The sequence below is a fragment of the Nicotiana tabacum genome, chromosome 13 (genome assembly GCF_000715075.1).
Source record: "Nicotiana tabacum cultivar K326 chromosome 13, ASM71507v2, whole genome shotgun sequence".
Classification (NCBI taxonomy): Eukaryota; Viridiplantae; Streptophyta; class Magnoliopsida; order Solanales; family Solanaceae; genus Nicotiana; species Nicotiana tabacum.
The window spans coordinates 48,341,956-48,364,060 of record NC_134092.1 but is presented as its reverse complement, the minus strand read 5'-3'; the positions used below and the strand labels follow the sequence as shown (position 1 = coordinate 48,364,060).

At 38.1% G+C, this 22,105-nt stretch overlaps 1 non-coding gene across 1 annotated transcript; it reads left to right on the top strand.

The window, feature by feature from the left end:
• The first annotated feature begins 236 nt into the window (after nt 1-236).
• Nucleotides 237-343, top strand: LOC142168619 (small nucleolar RNA R71). The gene has a single exon (XR_012698457.1). It is a non-coding gene; the product is annotated as a small nucleolar RNA R71 (small nucleolar RNA).
• The last annotated feature ends 21,762 nt before the right edge of the window (nt 344-22,105 follow it).

The window sequence follows — 22,105 nt, the reverse complement described above, 5'->3', positions numbered from 1 at the left end:
CATCAAGTTGTACCTGCACAGATGTGTTAGCATCGACCTAATGAACACCTGTCGATATTCTTCATTCAGCACTCTTAGAAGGCCACTGATTTGAATCTTCAGACAATTTATAAAGAATTGTGACTATCTCTTCTGGAGTCTTCTTCATTAAAGGGCCTCCAACTGCATATCTCAATGTTCTACATGAGGCCGATGTCAATCCATCCCAAAAGTCCTGGAGTTGCATCCAGAGTTCAATTCCATTATGTTGACACTTTCTAACAGTCTCCTTAAACCTCTCCCATGCTTCAAAAATAGTTTTATTATCTTTCTGGCAGAAGTTATGGATTTCTCTTCTAAACTTACCCGTTTTAGCTGAGGTGAAATACTTATCAAGAAATTTTCCGGTCATCTCTTCCCAAGTTCTAATTGATCCCGTGGGCAAGCTCCGAAGCCACTGATTAGCATCATCTTTGAGTGTGAATAGGAATGCCCTTAAATACACCGCATTTTGTAGCACACCATTGTATTGAAATCTGTTAATAATCTCCTTGAAGTTCATTAAATGTGTGTTTGGATCTTCGTTTTGCTGCCCTCTGAAGACACAACAATTTTGAAGGGTTTGAAGTAACCCTTGATTTAACTCAAAATTGTTTGCTGTAATTGAAGGTGGTCTAACACTTGATAAACCTTGATTGTAGACCAGTCTAGCATAATTGTCAAGTTGTCTCCTAGGAAAGGGTTGATGTTGATTAATTCTGAGACCCCTATCTTCTTCGTAGATGTTCTGCGCATCTCTAATAGCTGCTTTTTAGCATCCTGTGCAGCTTGTTTTCTCCGTTGGGCTGCTTCTCTCGTAGCCAAATCCACATTATCTTCGCCGTCTCCAGCCATAAGTTCTTTGGTTGAGGATTTCCCAACCTTTTCTGTTTTCTCGGTGAGATTTCTATCCTTCTTCAGATGTCGTAGTTGTTTCTCAATTTTTGGCCCGTACGGTAGCACTTCCTTCGCAGAAGTTCTAGTCATGCACCACTCTGAACCTGTAACCCACACACAGTTAAATAACACCAACTGTAAAAAGAGAAACATAAAATAAAAATAAAAGAAAAATTTCCAAATTAGCACTACAAATTATTTCAAATACTATTGATTGCCAATCCCTGGCAACGACGCCAAAATTTGACGAGCGCAAAACACACACTGAAATTATGCTCACTAGTCAACGATTGTATAGTATAATATCGTATCCACATGGATTGGAGTTAAATAATATTTTCATAGTTTCTAGCTTGATTGCTACTCAGGAGAATCAGCAATCGATATTTATATGATTAATAACTACAATTAACTAAGAGTCTAAAGCTATTAACTAATGACAATCGAAACAAGGGTAAGTAAGGAAGTTATCAATGGGAGAAAATAGGGGTGGATAGGATAGGTACAAGATAATTTTTTGGGATCTAACCCTAGATAATTCACTTCTAATGTTCAAGTGAGTCTCTCGAATTCACTCAATTATTAGTTCAAACGTTCAGCAAAAACTCCTCTTTCGATTAAGTTTTAACCTCCCAAGATGAACCAATTTAAGCACGTGAAGATATGCAGGAATACGTAGAGGATTGGTCTTTAGGAGAACCTCTCTCGTTTATCCTCCTAACTAGGTTTAATCAATGATTCAACTAGCCTCTTTCGATTACTAAGAAGAATTAATCAACTCAACCAACAATATAATGCAAAGATATCATAAATTAGGTCTTTCTCGATTACATGAACTAGTGAATATAGATGTAACAATTAAATCATCCAAAAATTCTTTAATACATAAAACTAGAATTATAATCCACAAAAAAATATTAATGCACCAAATCCATCAAACACTAAAGGGAACTACTCCATAGATATGGAGTAATTAATCACAAATATGTTTAAAGTAAAGTAAAACATAAAACGATCCAAACTCGGGTCTTGAGTGAGGATTGAATGATGAACTCCTTGTACTTTTGCTTCTCCAACTCCTCCTTAGCCTCCCTAGGTCTCCAGTATGTGAGAAGTCCAAAACATAGCATTTTTCCATGTATTTCTACCAAGTAGGGTCGGGCCTAGATGAAATCACCTTCTCCTAGTCAAAGTTTGTAAATATTGCACAGTAGCGCCGCATGGGGCAACGCGCCATGCAGGGCATTAGTAGAGAAATTTAGAGAGTTGTTTCTAATAGGCAATAGGAAATTGTACACGCATGGTGCCCCATGTGCCGCGGCAGTGGGGCTTTCTCAGAGTACGGAATATTCCTTACTTTTTGATATCCAGATGTGTTCTCGACCCCCGAACATGATCCCGGCTTAATACCTTGGGCTTTTACTCAGACTTCAAAGCTCCAAATCACTCAAATTCATTCCATAACATCTACATAGCTCGAAATCACTCCTACAAGGCATAAAATACACAATAAGTGCAAAACACTATCAATTAAAGCTCAAAATGAATAGAGTGTAGTAAGTTGGAGTGCAATAAGCGACTAAAACCCGAGATTATAGCCTACCATCAATGGCGCCGGCAGAGTTAAAGGAATTAAAAGAACAACTTCAGGAGCTACTTGATAAGGGATTCATTAGGCCTAGTGTATGGCCTTGGGGTGCATCGGTTCTGTTTGTGAAGAAGAAGAATGGTACTATGCAGATGTGTATTGATTACAGGAAATTAAGCAAAGTTACAATTAAGAACAAGTACACATTACCGTACATTGATGACTTATTTGACCAGCTTTAGGGTTGCTAGAGTGTTCTTTATGATTGATTTAAGGTTTGATATTACCAGTTGAAGATTCGGGATTTTGATATTTCTGAAGACAACATTCAGGACCCACTATGGTCACTATGAGTTTCTTGTGATGTCTTTTGGGCTGACCAATGCCTCAGCAGCCTTCATGCACAAGATGAACATTGTATTCTAGCCATATATTGATTCTTTTGTCATAGTATTCATTAATGATATACTTGTATACTCACGCAACAAGGAGGATCATGAGCAGCATTTGAGGATTGTACTCCAAATATTGAGGGAGAAGAAGTTATATGCTAAATTCTCCAAGTGTGAGTTTTGGCTTGATTCTGTGGCATTCTTGGGGCACATGGTGTCTAGTGAGGGGATCAAGGTGGATCCAAAGAAGATTGAGGCAGTTCAGAGTGGGACCAAACCGTCTTCAGCTACTTAAATTCGGAGTTTTCTTGGTTTGGCCAGATATTATCGCCGTTTTGGGGAGGGTTTCTTGTCCATTATTTCACCATTGACTAGACTGGCCCAGAAGGGTGCCCCTTTCATGTGGTCAGATGAGTGTGAGGAGAGCTTTCAGAAGCTCAAGATTGCTTTGGCTACAACTCCAATTATAGATTTTCCTTCATCATCGGGTTTTTATATGGTATATTGTGATGCTTCATGGATTAGTATTGGGTGTGTCTTGATGCAAGATAGTAGGGTGATTGCTTATGCGTCGTGCCAGTTGAAGCCCCATGAGAAGAACTACCCCGTTCATGATCTAGAGTTGGCAGTCATTATCCATGCATTGATGATTTGGAGGCATTATCTCTACGGCATGTCTTATTGGGTATTTACAGATCATTGGAGTCTACAACACTTGTTTAGGCAGAAGGATCTAAATTTGAGGCAGCAGAGGTGGTTAGAGCTATTAAAAGACTATGATTTCACCATCTTATATCATCTTGGGAAGGTCAATATGGTGGCCTATGCCTTGAGTAGAAAGGCTAATAGAATGTGTAGCCTTGCATATATTCCAATTGGTGAGAGGACACTAGTATTGGATGTTCGGGCTTTGGCCAATCAGTTTGTGAGCTTAGATCTTTTGGAGCCTAGTCGGATTCTTCCTTACGTGGTTTCTCAGTCTTCTTTGTATGAGCACATCAGAGAGCATCAATATGAAGACCCCCATTTACTTGTCCTTAAGGACACGGTGTAGCAAGGTGATGCCAAAGAGGTTTCTATTCGAGATGATTGGGTGTTGTGGATGTAAGGTTGGATTTGTGTGCCCAATGTGGATGGGTTACGTGAGTTAATTCTTTAGAAGGCCCACAGTTCGCGGTATTCCATTCTTCCTAGTGCCGCTAAGATGTATCGGGATTTGAGGTAACACTATAGGTGGATGAGGATCAAGAAAGAAATAGTAGAGTTTGTGGCTCGGTGCTTGAACTGTCAGCAGGTGAAGTACGAGCATCAGAGGCCGGGCGGTTTGCTTTAGAGACTTGAGATTACCAGGTGGAAATAGGAGCGTGTTACCATGGATTTCGTTGTTGGACTCCCAAGGAATTTAAAGAAATTTGATTCAGTTTAGGTGATTGTGCACCGATTGACTAAGTCCACACATTCATTCCTGTTCTGACTACCTATTCTTCAGAGCTGCTGGCTCAGATCTATATTCGCGATATTGTTCAACTTCATGGTATGCTGGTGTCCATTATTTCTGATTGAGGCATGCAGTTCATATCTAGCTTGGAGAGTAGTGCAACGAGAGTTGGGCACACGAGTTGAGTTGAGTACAAGATTCCACCCCCAAATGGATGGATAGTCCGAGCAAAATTCAAATCTTTGAGGATATGCTACGTGCATGTGTTATGGATTTTGGGGGTTCACGGGATTAGCTTTTGCTGCTTGTAGAATTTACCTACAACAACAGTTACCAATCAAATATTCAGATGGCTCCTTATGAGTCCTTATATGGGAAGAGATGTCATTCTCCAGTTGGTTGGTTTGAGCCGGGAGAGGCTAGGTTGTTGGGCACTGATTTGGTTCGGGATGCCATGGAGAAAGTCAAGTTGATTCAGGATCGGCTTTGTTCAGCACAGTCTAGGAAGAAGAGTTACGTGGATCAGAAGGTTCGTAATGTTGCATATATGGTGGGAGAGAAGGTATTTCTTAGAGTTTCGCCCATGAAGGGTGTTATGAGGTTCGTGAAGAAGGGCAAGTGGAGCCCTCGGTATATTGGTCCTTTTGAGGTGCTTGATAGGATTGGAGAGGTGGCCTACAAGCTGGCATTGCCACCTAGTCTATCGGGTGTTCACCTAGTGTTTCATGTTTTTATGCTCAGGAAGTATTATGGTGATCCGTCACATGTGTTGGATTTCAGCACGATTCAATTATATGGAGATTTGACTTATGATGTGGAGCCGGTGGCCATTTTGGATCAGCAGGTTTGAAAGTTGAGATCAAAGAATATAGTTTCAGTGAAAGTTCAGCAAAGAGGCCAGGCAGTCAAGGAGGCTACCTTGGAGGATGAGCGGGAGATGCGTAGCAGTCGCCCATACCTATTTGAGACACCAGGTATAATTCTAGACCCGTTTGAAGACGAACATTTGTTCAAGATGGGGAGAATGTGACGATTCGGACGACAGTTTTGTGTATTGTAGCCATATTTCCTTGTTTATTTCTTATTCTATGTTCATTAGTGGTTATGTGACTTTCCGGGGTGATTGATTTGGTTTCGGGAATGATTCAGAGCAAATTGGGATACTTTCCAAGGTTAGAAGCTTAAGTTGAAAGAATTGACCGGATATTGACTTTTGTTTAAACGACTTCGAAATATAGTTTTGATGGTTCCTATAGCTTCGTATGGTGATTTTGGACTTAGGCGCATGTCCAAATTTGGATTTGGCGGTCTGTAGGTTAATTTGGTGCATCTTGGCGAAAGTTGGAAAGTTGAAGGTTTGGAAGGTTGAGAGGTGTGACCGAGATTTGGATTTGAGAGGTCCGTAAGAGATTGATCTTGATCGATGATTCGTGGATTTGATGTTATTATGTGTGATTTGAGGCCTCGAGTGGTGCGTAATATTTTTGGGACTTGTTGGTATGTCGGAGGGGGTCCCTAGGGGTTCGGGTGAGTTTTGGGGTGGTTTCAGACTATTTCTAGGCCATTTGTAGTTGCTGGGTTTTGGCCACAGGGGTGTGTATCACGATCACGGACTTTGGATCGCATTCGCGAAGAGCAAATTGCTGTTTGGGCACTGTGAATCAAGATCGCGGAAGCCTTTTCGCGATCACGTAGAAGAAATTTCAGCTGTCAGAAGACTAATTTTGGAAGCTTATATCATGCAACCTATAAGGAATTTGGAGATAATCCAATAATGAAAGTTGTAGCACTTTGTTTCTAGTTTACAGAAATCAAACTGTTTGTCATTTGGAGTTTTTTACAAAACGTTATGGCCATTATACTAGAGGCTTCTTGGAAGAGTTGGGCAAGCCTGTTGGAATTTGTTCATCATGATTGCTGGACCGTGGCCGTGATCCCAAGAGGTAAAAACTAAGCTAGAATTTTTTTTGAATCACGATTGGGAGGTTGGAGATCGTGATCACGAAGAAGGACCCCTGGCAGTACATTAAAACATTAAATTTCGAAATTTTGAGTTCATTTTCTTCACTTCTTGAGTTCTTGGAGCACAAGTAAGGCGATTTGGGAGGAGATAAACATCCAAATCTTGAGGGTAATTAATTTTATCTTTGTTTTGATTATATATTTTGTTTTTCCATGGATTATTACACCTAAATTAAGGATTTGAAGAGAAGAAATTGAGATTTTTTGTCTAAACTTTCCTAGAGTGAATAATTCAGTTTTGAACATTGTTTCGGAGTCGAATTTGAGTGAAATTAGTATGATTGGACTCGTAATTAAATGGGTTATCGAATTTTGTGAGTTTTATCGAGTTCCGAGGTGCGGGCATGGGTTTGACAGTTTGGTTGACTTTGAGTAAATGTGTAAAGAGTTGACCTTTCTCGTTTGGAATTGTTTCCTTAGGCATTATGTGATGTTTTTGAGTTATTTTGGCTTGATTCGAGCCGTCCGGAGGTTGTTTCACACGAGAGGGTCATTTTAGAGTATTGATTTAGCTTCTTTGAGGTAAATATCTTGCCTAACTTTGTGTAGGGGAACTACCCCTTAGGATTTGAGTTGGTTGTGCCATTTGTGTTATGTGAAAGCTGTGTACTCGAGGTGACGAGTGCATACTCGGGTTTATATGTGGAAATTAATCGGCTTAGACTCTTAGGTTCTTTCATGTATTTATTTGAAATTGTTAGCACATGTTATATCTTTTATTTGTCATGTTTACTCTCACATGTTTGATTCAAAGTTGTTGTTACATGTCATATCCTTTGCTTGTCAAGTTTATTCTTATATGCTTTATTTGGAGTTGTTACTTCTTTTATTGTAATGTAACCTCCTTTACTATTGAGTTACTCTTAATTGAAATTATTGTCACATAATATCCTTTAGTTGTCGGGTTATTCTCATACATTTAGACGTAGTTGCTAGTTCATACCATCTCATTCGTTGTTAGATTATTTCACACACTATAATTTGGATGTTTGCCATTTTATGGAAATACCTTCATTATTGAGTTTCTTCTTAATCAGTTAATTGCAGTTGAAGTTATTAAAAATCATTAATCTATTTTAACTGAAGTGGTGTTTAAAGGGAGTGTTGATCATTTTTGAGTTACTTTCCCATTAATTTTGTTGTTATTGAGATTCGATAAACATTGTGTTTGAGCCATGGGCTATGTGAAATGGTGATATTTGTATCATTGTTTTGGAAATGTTGTGGCCTATGGGAACTTGTGGTACGAGTTGATATGCCGTATTGTTGTGATGTTATCAGATGTGAATTGTGGTATGGATTGGTCGTTGTTATACGGAGCATAAGGGTGGCATCAACAATTGTGCGGAGTGATACTGGTGGCTATTGTGTTATTATCCTGACGGAGTGATAAGGGTGGCTATTATGCTGAGTGATAAGTGTGGCTATCAGAGTGATATGGGTGGCTAATGATATTGTCAGGGCGAAGTGATATGAGTGGCTATTAGAGAGATAAGGGTGGCAATGCCAGGGATGATGTGTGATAGCATGGGGAATTATTTTGATGATATTTGTGTGATTATGGGATTTTCCTTGTGTATGTTATACACCTTACGTGACTTGTTGTGTTGCTTCAATGATCTACTCGATGTCTTTGATATTACTTGTTGACTTAGGCTATAATAGTACACTCGCACAAGCATACACTGTAGCATGCCACATATACTAGTTTAGCTGTATGAAACTTGACTTTTATTGATCATTCCCATGTATTCTTATATTATCTGCTTTCATTGTGATATTGGGCATGTGACCATGACGGGCGAATTGTGATTGTGAGCCTGTGATCATGCCAGACGGATTGAGATATTGGCACGTGAGTTGTCTGTGCGGTAGTGATTAAAATTCTGGGCACAAGGTGTCGTGAGCATATGATTGTGGTTTGATACTCGTGACTTATGATTATGAGATGAGGTATCTTGGAGTAATTCGTTGTGAGACTTGTGTTAGAACGACTTGATTAGTTGATTGTCATTTGTTCCCTTATATGTTCCCGCTAATACTTTAACGGTGTTGTTATTACTTTACTGTTTATATCATATGTTGATTCTTGTTGCCATGTACTGATTTTTGCTTTCATTATTAGCTTTATACTTTTATACTGCACAAGTTATTTTGACTAGTAGGTGTCTTGACTTGTACCTCGTCACTACTCCACCGAGGTTAGTCTTGATACTTACTGGGTACTGATCGTGGTGTACTCATACTACACTTCTGCACATTTTTGTGCAGAGCCAGGTATTGGAGATATCAGATTTGAGTAGAGTTAAAGCGGGATCGTAAGGATTCAAGGTAGAGCTGCTTCGTCGTCGCAGTCCCTTGCAGTCCTTTCCTTTCATTGTACTGTCAGCTTGATATCTGAACAATATTGTAATTCAATTTTTGAGATCTTTCCATGTATTCAGCTAGAGTTCATGACTCTGTATTACCTAGTCTTGGGAGGTTGTAGTGATTGTTGCCGCATAGGCTTATTTCACATTTATTTCAGTATTTATATTAATCTCCGATTTGAAATATCATGGTTAAATTGGCTTCAAAATATAATAGAAATCGGCTTACCTTGTCTTAGAGACTAGGTACCATCACGACGCCTGTAGGTGAGATTTTGGGTCATGACAAATTGGTATTAGAGCTCTAGGTTCATAGGTTCTGCGAGTCACGAGCAAGTTTAGTAGAGTCTTGTGGATCGATACAGAGACGTATATACTTATCTTCGAGAGGCTACAGAACTATTAGGATAATTCCACTTCTTTCATTCCTATCGTGCGAATTTGTTGATTTTGAAGTTTGAGCCTTTGTATCTCTATTCTCTCACAGATGGTGAGGAAGTGCACTACTGGATCAGCTGAGCAGACACTCGCACCCCTGCTAGAGCCCCGAGAGGCCGGGGCTGAGGTAGAGGATGAGGAGAGGCACGTGTCACAGCTAGAGCACCTGCTAGAGCAATATTTGAGGAGCCGCCAGTAGCTCCGGTTCGGGGACAGGCACCAAAGGTGCCTATTGTTAGCCTCGGACTTTAGGAGATTTTAGCATAGTTCTTGAGCATGTTTGGTATATTGGCTCAGGCGGGATTGATCTCCGTTACACCAGCTACTTTACAGATTGGGGAGGATCTTAGACTCCCACCGCCCATAATCCAGAGTAGCAAGCTCATGTTGGTCATACTCCGGGTGTTATGCTGGTACAACCTGTTATTCCGATTCAGCCTGATGTCAAGCTAGGGGCATCAGAGGAGGAGCATAAGAGGATTGAGAGGTTCAAGAGGTATGGTGCACCTACTTTTAGTGGCACAGCTACCGATGATGCATAGGGTTTTCTAGAAAAGTGTCACTATATTCTCCGCACCATGGGTATTGCGGAGTTGCTTTTACTACATTTCAGCTGTCAGGAGCAACATATCAGTGGTGGCTGGTTTATGAGGAGGGTAGGCTAGCTGAGGGGTTGTCATGAGTATTGCCATACTAGGCATATCATGAGATATTACCCCTCACGAGAGGTGGATTCCATCAGAGAACTCAGACTATGGGCCTCATTCTAGTTGCTACCCCACTTGCACAGCCAGCTAGGGGTGGAGGATATGCGGGTAAAGGGAGCCCTAGAGGTTGAGTCCCGGTCCGTTGATATGCTTTCCATCGTAGGGCTGAGGCCACTGCACCAGATAGTGTCGTTACAAGTATGGTCCCGATTTGTCATAGAGGAGCATTTCTTTTATTTTGATTCGATCCTGTTATCGGAGTGATTCCTCCTATCTTGCTTCATATATGGTTGAGTTTCGTGATTCTTTTACTCTACTTATGTGTTTACCCCTGTTGGGAGATTCTATAGTGGTAGCCCATGTCTATCATTTTGTTCTATTCACCATTGAGAGTCATGAGACTAGAATAAATATTTTGTTACTCATTATGGTAGGTTTCGATGTGATTTCTGGATGGTTTGGTTACTCTTTGTGATTTAGATTCTCTATGGTTACGGGAAGTTCGTTACGTGTTTTGATTTTGTTTTGCGAAATTGAGTTAGTGGAAGGTTTCAGTTGGTATGATGTGTATTCTACTTGTGTTTCAGAGCTGAGGATGGGATCCTCGCATTTTCGTGTGGTTTGATATGTTTCAACTGGGCTACGTGCCATGATGGAGTGATATTAGGATGAGATCTTTGTGATTAATTTATATGGTTTGGTCATCCCTTATGGAATGGATTCGTGGTATGGTACTGATAGGGAGTTGTGCATGTCAGACTATTTTGATAGTTCTCTTATGTGTTTCTCTTTGCATATTCAGTCATATTCGCATTGTGCTTATTGGGTTTAGCTAGCGAGGTATGTGCCCAGGAAGCGTTGGGTGTGACTTGTTGATTTGGGTGAGTGGTGATGAGATCTTGATGTTTTTTGCATCGTTGTCAGTGTTGTGAAGGTTTAAAATAAGGTTCTAGTCGATATAAGGCTATTTACCGGTACCGGGTTTAGTAATGGTAATTGTAGCAGTCAGAGTTGTTGTTACAGGCATAAGGGCGATGTATTACGTCGGGTGGTCATACCTTGTGGGTGTATGCATGAGCTGTGATAGCTGGTTGAGGTTGATACAATGTGTTTATGCGGGAATCGGGTCTTTTGGTAAATGATAGGATGTAAAATTTTGGTTCTAAGGCTTATCGATGTGGGTGAAAGGAATAATCTTTAGTTGAGAGGGTGTTGTCGGGCTTATGTTGATTGGGGTGGCGTGGGATCACCTACGAGTATATGTATGGTGAGTTCATTCAGTGATTTTGTGGCTTTAGACCCGTTCTTGGCATGTTCGAGGACGAACGTTTGTTTAAGAGGGGGAGAATTTAATAACCCGACCGGTCATTTTGAGAATTAGCATCTCGCTCGGTGGCTTAAGGTTTCGAGTAGTTTCATATTATGTATTGTGACTTGCGTGTATGGTCGGGTTCAGTTTTAAGATGATTCAGGATTGATTTGGAAGGATGATTCTTATTTTAGAAGTTTAAGCGGTAAGAGTTTATCGGAGTTTGACTTTTGTGTAGACGACTTAGGAATAGTGTTTTTATCATTCCAATAGCCTCATATGGTGATTTTGGACTTAGGCGTATGTCCGGATTTGGATTTGGAGGTCTGGGGGTTGATTTGATGCATTTTGGGAGTTGACTTCGATGTTATCGGGTTCAAATTGTTTTTCTGGGAGTTGGAATATGTTTGATAATCAAACGTGAGTTTCGGGATCATCTAGGATCTGATTCGGGATGGGACAATAGCTATATTTTTTTCTTGTTTCGAAATTTAGTTACTTTTTCTCATATCGGATTTTGGCAATTTGGAGAGGATTTGCACTACTTGGATTGGGGTAAGTACTTTTTAGTCAGATTTGTTTAAATTTCATGATTCTAACCTTGAATTTAGCGATCGATTAATGAATTAAATTGAAGAAATTGGAGATTTTAGTAAGAACTTTTGTAAATCATAAATTGATAATTTGTAGGCCGATTTGAGGTTGGAATTGAATGAAATTGGTATGGTTGGACTCGTATCAGAATGGATGTTTTGAATTTGTGAGTTTTGTCGGGTTCCTAGGTGCGAGTCCGGGGTTGAATTTATTTAGAGACTTTCTAATTTTAGTTAAAAATTGAAGCTTTATTGTCATGATCCAACGGGAGGTTTCGAATGAGTTTTGGGTGCAAAAACGAAGATTTTCTTATTGCTGATTTTCTTTTTCTCGTGTAAATATTACGCAAATGCCATTTATGTCCCTGTAATTTTTAAACTTCCTTTAAAACATCAAAACATCATATCTCCCTCATTATAAGGTCAAATTGGGTGATTCAAAAAGCTGTCTTGGGTGAAATCGCACAAGGATCACGTTGGGATAATCAAACGTGAGTTTCGGGATCATCTAGGATCTGATTCGGGATGGGACAACTACTATATTTTTTTCTTGTTTCGAAATTTAGTTACTTTTTCTCATAAGGTTTTGGAGCTCGGATTTTGGCTATTTGGAGGGGATTTGCACTACTTGGATTGGGGTAAGTACTTTTTAGTCAGATTTGTTTAAATTTCATGATTCTAACCTTGAATTTAACGATCGATTGATGAATTAAATTGAATAAATTGGAGATTTTAGTAAGAACTTTTGTAAATAATAAATTGATAATTTGTAGGCCGATTTGAGGTTGGAATTGAATGAAATTGGTATGGTTGGACTCGTATCAGAATGGATGTTTTGAATTTGTGAGTTTTGTTGGGTTCCTAGGTGCGAGCCCGGGGTTGAATTTATTTAGAGACTTTCTAATTTTAATTAAAAATTAAAGCTTTATTGTCACGACCCAACGGGAGGTTTCGAATGAGTTTTGGGTGCAAAAACAAAGATTTTCTTATTGCTGATTTTCTTTTTCTCGTGTAAATATTACGCAAATGCCATTTATGTCCCTGTAATTTTTAAACTTCCTTTAAAATATCAAAACATCATATCTCCCTCATTATAAGGTCAAATTGGGTGATTCAAAAAGCTGTCTTGGGTGTAATCGCACAAGGATCACGTTGGGATAATAAAACGTGAGTTTCGGGATCATCTAGGATCTGATTCGGGATGGGACAACTGCTATATTTTTTTCTTGTTTTGAAATTTAGTTACTTTTTCTCATATCGGATTTTGGCAATTTGGAGAGGATTTGCACTACTTGGATTGGGGTAAGTACTTTTTACTCAGATTTGTTTAAATTTCATGATTCCAACCTTGAATTTAGCGATCGATAGATGAATTAAATTGAAGAAATTGGAGATTTTAGTAAGAACTTTTGTAAATCATAAATTGATAATTTGTAGGCCGATTTGAGATTGGAATTGAATGAAATTGGTATGGTTGGACTCATATCATAATGAATGTTTTGAATTTGTAAGTTTTGTCGGGTTCCTAGGTGCGAGCCCAGGGTTGAATTTATTTAGAGACTTTCTAATTTTAGTTTAAAATCGAACCTTTATTGTCACGACCCAAAATCCACATAATAAAGTCAAATCCACGAATCGTCGATTAAGATCAATCTCTTAAGTTCATAAACTTTAAACTTCAAACCAAGCATCCGATTCATTCTAGATTGGTTAGGCTTGAATCGGATGCTTGGTTTGAAGTTTAAAGTTTATGAACTTAAGAGATTGATCTTAATCGACGATTCGTGGATTTGACTTTATTATGTGTGATTTGAGGCCTCGAGTACGTCCGTGATATGTTTTGGGACTTGTTGGTATATTGGGACGGAGTACCGAGGGGTTCAGGTGAGTTTCAGGGTTGTTTCGGACAATTTCTAGGCCATTTTTGGTTGCTAGTTTTTAGCCACAGGGGTGTGCATCGGGATCACAGTCATTGGATCGCGTCCGCGAAGAGCAAATTGTTGTTTGGGCACTATGAATCGCGATCGCGGAAGGCTTTTCGCGATCACGTATAAGAAATTTCTGGTGTCACAAGACTAATTTTGGAAGATTATATCTTGCAATCTATAAGGAATTTGTAGATGATCCAAAAATAAAAGTTGTAGCCCTATGTTTCTAGTGTTTAGAAAATCAAACCATTTTTCATTTGGAGTTTTGTACAAAATGTTATGGCCATTATACTATAGGCTGTTTGGATGAGTTGGGCAAGCTTGTTGGAATTTGTTCATCGCAATCGCGAGAGCATGGCCGTGATCGCGACGGGTAAAAACTTAGCTGGAATTTTTTTTTAATCGCGATTTTGAGGTTGGAGAGCGCGATCAAAAAGGACCCATGTCAGTGCAAGAAACATCAAATTTCGGGATTTTGAGTTCATTTTCTTCACTTTTTGAGTCCTTGGAGCACAAGTAAGGCAATTTTGGAGGATATAAACACTCAAATCTTGAGGGTAAGTAATTTTATATTTGTTTTGATTATATATTTTGTTTTTCCATCCATTATTACACCTAAATTAAGGATTTGAAGAGAAGAAATTGAGGGGTTTTGTCTAAACTTTCCTAAAGTGAATAATTGAGTTTTGAACATCGATGCGGAGCCGAATATGAGTGAAATTAGTATGGTTGGACTCGTAATTGAATGGGTTATCAGATTTTGTGAGTTTTCTCGGGTTCTGAGGTGTGGGCCATGGTTTGACCTTTTGGTTGACTATGAGTAAATGTGTAAAGAATCATCCTTTATCATTTGGATTTGTTTCCTTCGGCATTATTCGATGTTTTTGAGTTATTTTGGCTAGATTCGAGCCGTCCGGAGGTTGTTTCACACGAGAGGGTCATTTTAGAGTATTGATTTAGCTTCTTTGAGGTAAGTATCTTGCCTAACATTATGGTGGGAACTACCTCTTAAGATATGAGTTGGTTGTGCTATTTGTGTTATGTGAAAGCCGTGTACGCGAGGTGACGATTGCCAACTCGGGCTTATATGTTGAATTTGACCGGTTTAGACTCTTAGCCTTCTTTCATGTATTGATTTGAAATTGTTAGCATATGTTATATCTTTAATTTGTCATGTTTACTCTCACATGTTTGATTTGAAGTTGTTGTTACATGTCATATCCTTTACTTGTCAAGTTTACTCTTATATGCTTTTTAGAGTTGTTACTTGTTTTATTGTAATGTGACCTCCTTTACTATTGAGTTACTATTAATTAAAATTGTAGTTTCATGACATCCTTTCGTTGTCGGTTTATTCTCATGCATTTAGGCATAGTTGCTAGTTCATGCCATCTCTTTCGTTTTTTTACTTATTTCACACACTAGAATTTGGAAGATTGCCATTTCATGGAAAAACCTTCATTATCGAGTTTCTTCTTAAGCAATTAATTGGAGTTGAAGTTTTGAAATTCATTAATCTATTTTAATTGAAGTTGTGTTTAAAGGGAGTGTTGATCATTGTTGAGTTACTTTCCCGTTCATTTTGTTATTATTGAGATTCTATACACATTGTGTTTGAGTCGTAGGCTATGTGATATTTGTATCGTTGTTTTGGAAAGGTTGTGGCCTATGGGAACTTATGGTACGAGTTGATATACCATGTTGTTGTGATGTTAGCACATGTGAATTGTTGTGTGGATTGGTTGTTGTTATGTGGAGCATAAGGGTGGCACTTGTTGTTGTTGATTGTGCAGAGTGATACAGGTGACTATTGTGTTATTGTCTGGGCGGAGCGATAAGGGTGGCTATTATGAGTAGTGATAAGGGTGGCTATCGGAGTGATACATGTGGCTAATGATATTGTAAGGCGAAGTGATATGGATGACTATCAGAGAGATAAGGGTGGAAATGTCAGGGATGATGTGTGATGGACTAGGGGAATTATGTTGATCATATTCATATGATGGTGTGATTTTTCTTATGTATGTTATACACCTTATGTGACTTGTTGTGTTGCTTCAATGAACTACTCGATGCCTTTGATATTACTTGTTGACTTGGGCTATAATAGTACACTGGCACAAGAATACACCATAGCATTCCACTTATACTATGAAACTTGACATTTAATGATCATGCCCATGTATTCTTGTATTATCTGCTTTCATCGTGATATTGGGCCTGCGACCATGCCGGCGAATTGTGATTGTGAGCCTTTGATTATCCCAGGAGGATTGAGATATTGGCACGTGAGTTGTCCATACGGGGGTGAATATAAATGCGGGCATAAGGTGCCGTCAACATATGATTATGGTTTGATATTCGTGACTCTTGATTATGAGATGAGGTATCTCAGAGTAATTTGTTTTGAGACTTGTGTTAGCATAACTTGATTAGTTGATTGTCATTTGTTCCCTTATATGTTCTCACTTGTACATTAACGGTGTTCTTATTACTTTACTGTTCATACCATGTGTTGATTCTTGCTGCCATTTACTGATTTTTGCTTTCATTATTTGCTTTATACTTTTATACTTCATAGGTTATTTTGACTAGTAGGTGTCTTGACTTGTACCTCGTCACTACTCCACCGAGTTTTGTCTTGATACATGCTGGGTACCAGCCGTGGTGTACTCATACTACACTTCTGCATATTGTTTTGTCCAGATCCAGGTATTGGTGATATCAAACTCAGGCAGAGTTAGCTTATTGGTCACGAGGATTCAAGGTAGAGCTTCTTGGTCGTCGTAGTCCCTTGGAGTCCTTTCCTTTATTGTACTATCAGCTTGATATCCGAACAAGTTTTGTATTTCAATTTTTGAGATCTTTCCACGTATTCAGCTAGAGTTTGTGACTTTGTACTACCTAGTCTTGGGAGATTGCAGTGATTATTGCCACGGAGGCTTATTTCACATTTATTTTGATATTTATACAAATCTCCGATTTAAAATATCATGGTTAAATTGGCTTAATTGTTGTAAGTAATCGGCTTACATAGTCTTAGAGACTAGGTGCCATGACGCCTAAGGCGAGATTTTGGGTCGTGACAATAAAGGTTCGATTTTTAACTAAAATTAGAAAGTCTCTAAATAAATTCAACCCGGGGCTCGCACCTAGGAACCCGACAAAACTTACAAATTCAAAACATCCATTCTGATATGAGTCCAACCATACCAATTTCATTCAATTCCAACCTCAAATCGACCTACAAATTATCAATTTATGATTTACAAAAGTTCTTACTAAAATCTCCAATTTCTTCAATTTAGTTCATCTATCGATCGCTAAATTCAAGGTTGGAATCATAAAATTTAAACAAATCTGAGTAAAAAGTACTTACCCCAATCCAAGTAGTGCAAATCCCCTCCAAATTGCCAAAATCCGAGCTCCAAAATCTTATGAGAAAAAGTAACTAAATTTCGAAACAAGAAAAAAATATAGCAGTTGTCCCATCCCGAATCAGATCCTAGATGATCTCGAAACTCACGTTTGATTATCCCAACGTGATCCTTGCGCGATTACACCCAACACAACTTTTTGAATCATCCAATTTAACCTTATAATGAGGGAGATATGATGTTTTGATGTTTTAAAGGAAGTTTAAAAATTACAGGGACATAAATGGTATTTTTGTAATATTTACACGAGAAAAAGAAAATCAGCAATAAGAAAATCTTCGTTTTTGCACCCAAAACTCATTCGAAACCTCCCGTTGGGTCGGGATAATAAAGCTTCGATTTTTAACTAAAATTAGAAAGTCTCTAAATAAATTCAACCCCGGGCTCGCACCTAGGAACCCGACAAAACTCACAAATTCAAAACATCCATTCTGATACGAGTCCAACCATACCAATTTCATTCAATTCCAACCTCAAATCGGCCTACAAATTATCAATTTATGATTTACAAAAGTTCTTACTAAAATCTCCAATTTATTCAATTTAATTCATCAATCGATCGTTAAATTCAAGGTTAGAATCATGAAATTTAAATAAATCTGACTAAAAAGTACTTACCCCAATCCAAGTAGTGCAAATCCCCTCCAAATTGCCAAAATCCGAGCTCCAAAACCTTATGAGAAAAAGTAACTAAATTTCGAAACAAGAAAAAAATATAGCAGTTGTCCCATCCCGAATCAGATCCTAGATGATCCCGAAACTCACGTTTGATTATCCCAACATGATCCTTGCGCGATTACACCCAAGACAGCCTTTTGAATCACCCAATTTGACCTTATAATAAGGGAGATATGATGTTTTGATGTTTTAAAGGAAGTTTAAAAATTTCAGGGACATAAATGGCATTTTTGTAATATTTACACGAGAAAAAGAAAACTAGCAATAAGAAAATCTTCGTTTTTGCACCCAAAACTCATTCGAAACCTCCCGTTGGGTCGTGATAATAAAGCTTCGATTTTTAACTAAAATTAGAAAGTCTCTAAATAAATTCAACCCCGGGCTCGCACCTAGGAACCCGACAAAACTCACAAATTCAAAACATCCATTCTGATACGAGTCCAACCATACCAATTTCATTCAATTCCAACCTCAAATCGACCTACAAATTATCAATTTATGATTTACAAAAGTTCTTACTAAAATCTCCAATTTCTTCAATTTAATTCATCAATCGATCGCTAAATTCAAGGTTAGAATCATGAAATTTAAACAAATCTGACTAAAAAGTACTTACCCCAATCCAAGTAGTGCAAATCCCCTCCAAATTGCCAAAATCCGAACTCCAAAACCTTGTGAGAAAAAGTAACTAAATTTCGAAACAAGAAAAAAATATAGCAGCTGTCCCATCCCGAATCAGATCCTAGATGATCCCGAAACTCACGTTTGATTATCCCAAAATGATCCTTGCGCGATTACACCCAAGACAGCCTTTTGAATCACCTAATTTGACCTTATAATAAGGGAGATATGATGTTTTGATGTTTTAAAGGAAGTTTAAAAATTACAGGGACATAAATGGTATTTTCGTAATATTTACACGAGAAAAAGAAAGTCAGCAATAAGAAAATCTTCGTTTTTGCACCCAAAACTCATTCGAAACCTCCCGTTGGGTCGTGACAATAAAGCTTTAATTTTTAACTAAAATTAGAAAGTCTCTAAATAAATTCAACCCCGGGCTCGCACCTAGGAACCCGACAAAACTCACAAATTCAAAACATTCATTCTGATACGAGTCCAACCATACCAATTTCATTCAATTCCAACCTCAAATCGGCCTACAAATTATCAATTTATGATTTACAAAAGTTCTTACTAAAATCTCCAATTTCTTCAATTTAATTCATCAATCGATCGCTAAATTCAAGGTTAGAATCATGAAATTTAAACAAATCTGACTAAAAAGTACTTACCCCAATCCAAGTAGTGCAAATCCCCTCCAAATTGCCAAAATCCGAACTCCAAAACCTTGTGAGAAAAAGTAACTAAATTTCGAAACAAGAAAAAAATATAGCAGCTGTCCCATCCCGAATCAGATCCTAGATGATCCCGAAACTCACGTTTAATTATCCCAAAATGATCCTTGCGCGATTACACCCAATACAGCCTTTTGAATCACCTAATTTGACCTTATAATAAGGGAGATATGATGTTTTGATGATTTAAAGGAAGTTTAAAAATTTCAGGGACATAAATGGCATTTTTGTAATATTTACACGAGAAAAAGAAAACTAGCAATAAGAAAATCTTCGTTTTTGCACCCAAAACTCATTCGAAACCTCCCGGACACAAACCATGTATGCATTTCAATCATAAAACACGCTACGAACCTGCTCGCGCACTCACAACACCAAAAAAGGTCATCTTAACCCGATATTGACCATGGTCAAACTCTAAATCCTTAACTTAACTAGTTTCTCAACCAATGATCCAAAATACATCCGAGCCCCTTGGGACCCCATAAAATAATACCAATAAGTACAAATACATTATCCTAACTTATCCAAAGCCTCAAAATACCCATGGGAACATCACAACTAGGGGTGGCAAAATGGTTAAAAGAAAATAGTTAACCACCCATATTATCCATTAAAAAATTGGTTGACTAATGAACTTTTTAAAAACGGGTCAAATATGGATAAGAACCATATTATCCATTTAAAAAATGGATAATCAAGTGGATAACCAATGGATAACTAATGGGTTTAACTTTTACATTTATAAAACCTCCAATTGGGAGTTCCTCAAGTTTGGAAGGCTAGGAATTCTTCCAGAAGTGATCATATTCATGAAGCCATGGATAATATGTTTACCCATCATATCCGCCGGTTAACCCATTTTATCCATATTAAATATGAGTCGGGCCGGATAATTTATCCATTTTTTCATTGCCCATTTTGACCCGTACCATATCCGACCCGACCCGCCCGTTTTCCCACCCCTAATCACAACAAAGAATCGAGGCTCAAACCGAATAGAATTTCTCTTAAATTGTTAAATCTTCATTCCTTTAAAGGAGTGTCCGAATCACACTTAAACATTTCGAATTACTTCCAAGCTTTACAGACAAGTTCAATCCAACTAAATAAACCTATCCAAAGTCTCAGAACACCTATTGGAGTCCAATAATATCAAAGCTAACTCTTGGTCAAACTTATGAACTCTTAAGTTTTTCAAATTGCCAACTTTCGACAAATATTGTCGAATTCTTCTAGGAACCTCCGAAACCAAATCCGAGCATACAACTAGTCCAAAATCATCATAAGAACCTATTGAAATAATCAAAACCCGATTCCGAGTCCATTTACCCAAAAGTCAAACCTTGGTCAATTCTTCCAACTTAAAGCTTCCAAATCAAGAGTCATTCTTCCAAATCAATCCCGAATAAGTCAAAAACCAAAACGACCATACACTCAAGTCATAATACATCATATGAAGCTATGTAAAGTGTCAAACCACCAAATGGAATGCTAAAGCTTAAAATGATCGGTCAGATCGTCTCCCCCACTTAAACATGCGTTCGTCCTCGAATATGCCAAGAGCCATTTCAAAGCCATCAAATAACTATATAAACTTTACATACATATAACCATGAGTGATACCACATAATCTAAACCTATATAATCTCGTCAACACAACCTAACTGAAGATTCTTTCTTCAACCTTAATATATCTACCATAGACCCATTTCCAACATTCGAAATTCCTAATACGATCCGATTCTCGCATATATATATATATATATATATATATATATATATATCAACAATTTTATTGTCAATCATAAATATATTCCCGAGATATAATCACACGACGTAAACCATCGCTCATATGTCCGCAACAATATCTTTGACCACAATACCAGCCCATTACCAAACCTGGTACCGGTAACATACCTCATATCAAATATAACCTTATTCCAAACCTTCACAACTTATTTAATGATGTAAGAAACATGTACAAACTCATAACCACTGACTCACTAGAAGATATTCGACCTGATGAGCCACACAAAATGCCACCTAGTCATATACGACGCAATCCTTACCCAACAAGCAACAACTTGAATATAGCTGAAGATGAAAAGAGAACCAAATAAGATAACCATCCAACAAGTACAAAAAATACCACCGCAAATTGCAATGCTATGAACCTATCACACCAAGGAAAAACATGTATGCAAAATAAGCACAAGGGATCGTATCCCAACATAACTCTGCTACGATGTGTGACCCAATAATAATACTGGTCGACATGGAATACCTCAAGCCATGATGCTCATAATCAACACATGAAACAAATCAACAACAAACACACGAGGCACATGACCATAACTATGGAGAAACAAATAGCACAATATACCACAAACAGGAAGACATAACCAAGGTGCCACTAACCACCCAACATCCTAAGAACCATCTCACTCGAATTTTTGCCAAAAGGCCCAGACAGAACCACATCATGTGTCTAAATAGTCAACAGTCTCACAACCCATTGTACCAAAAGAGAGTAACACATGGAACACATCAGATACGAATAAGATCAATTCTAATTGAATGACACACCCTTCAATAATAGCTATGCTAAGTAAACAAATCTGACCCGATATAAAATACACATCCTCATTATGCCTAACGGTTGCCTCTGAATCAATTCTGATCCTCCCGAAATAGGTAGATAATCTCTAAAAAGTCCACAATAACCTATCCATAACACATACAATCAGTCGTCGACCTCTTAACATACCTTCACTGTCTGCACCCAAGGAACAATTTGCCTCTGAGAATCCTCCTAGTCTTCAAATCCCTATAATACAAGAATCTTCATGTCTGATCCCAGATCCATCGTTCAAGTAAATGACACATATCTCATACACAATCATCTCACGAGAAATACTTCTACGAGTCTTTCG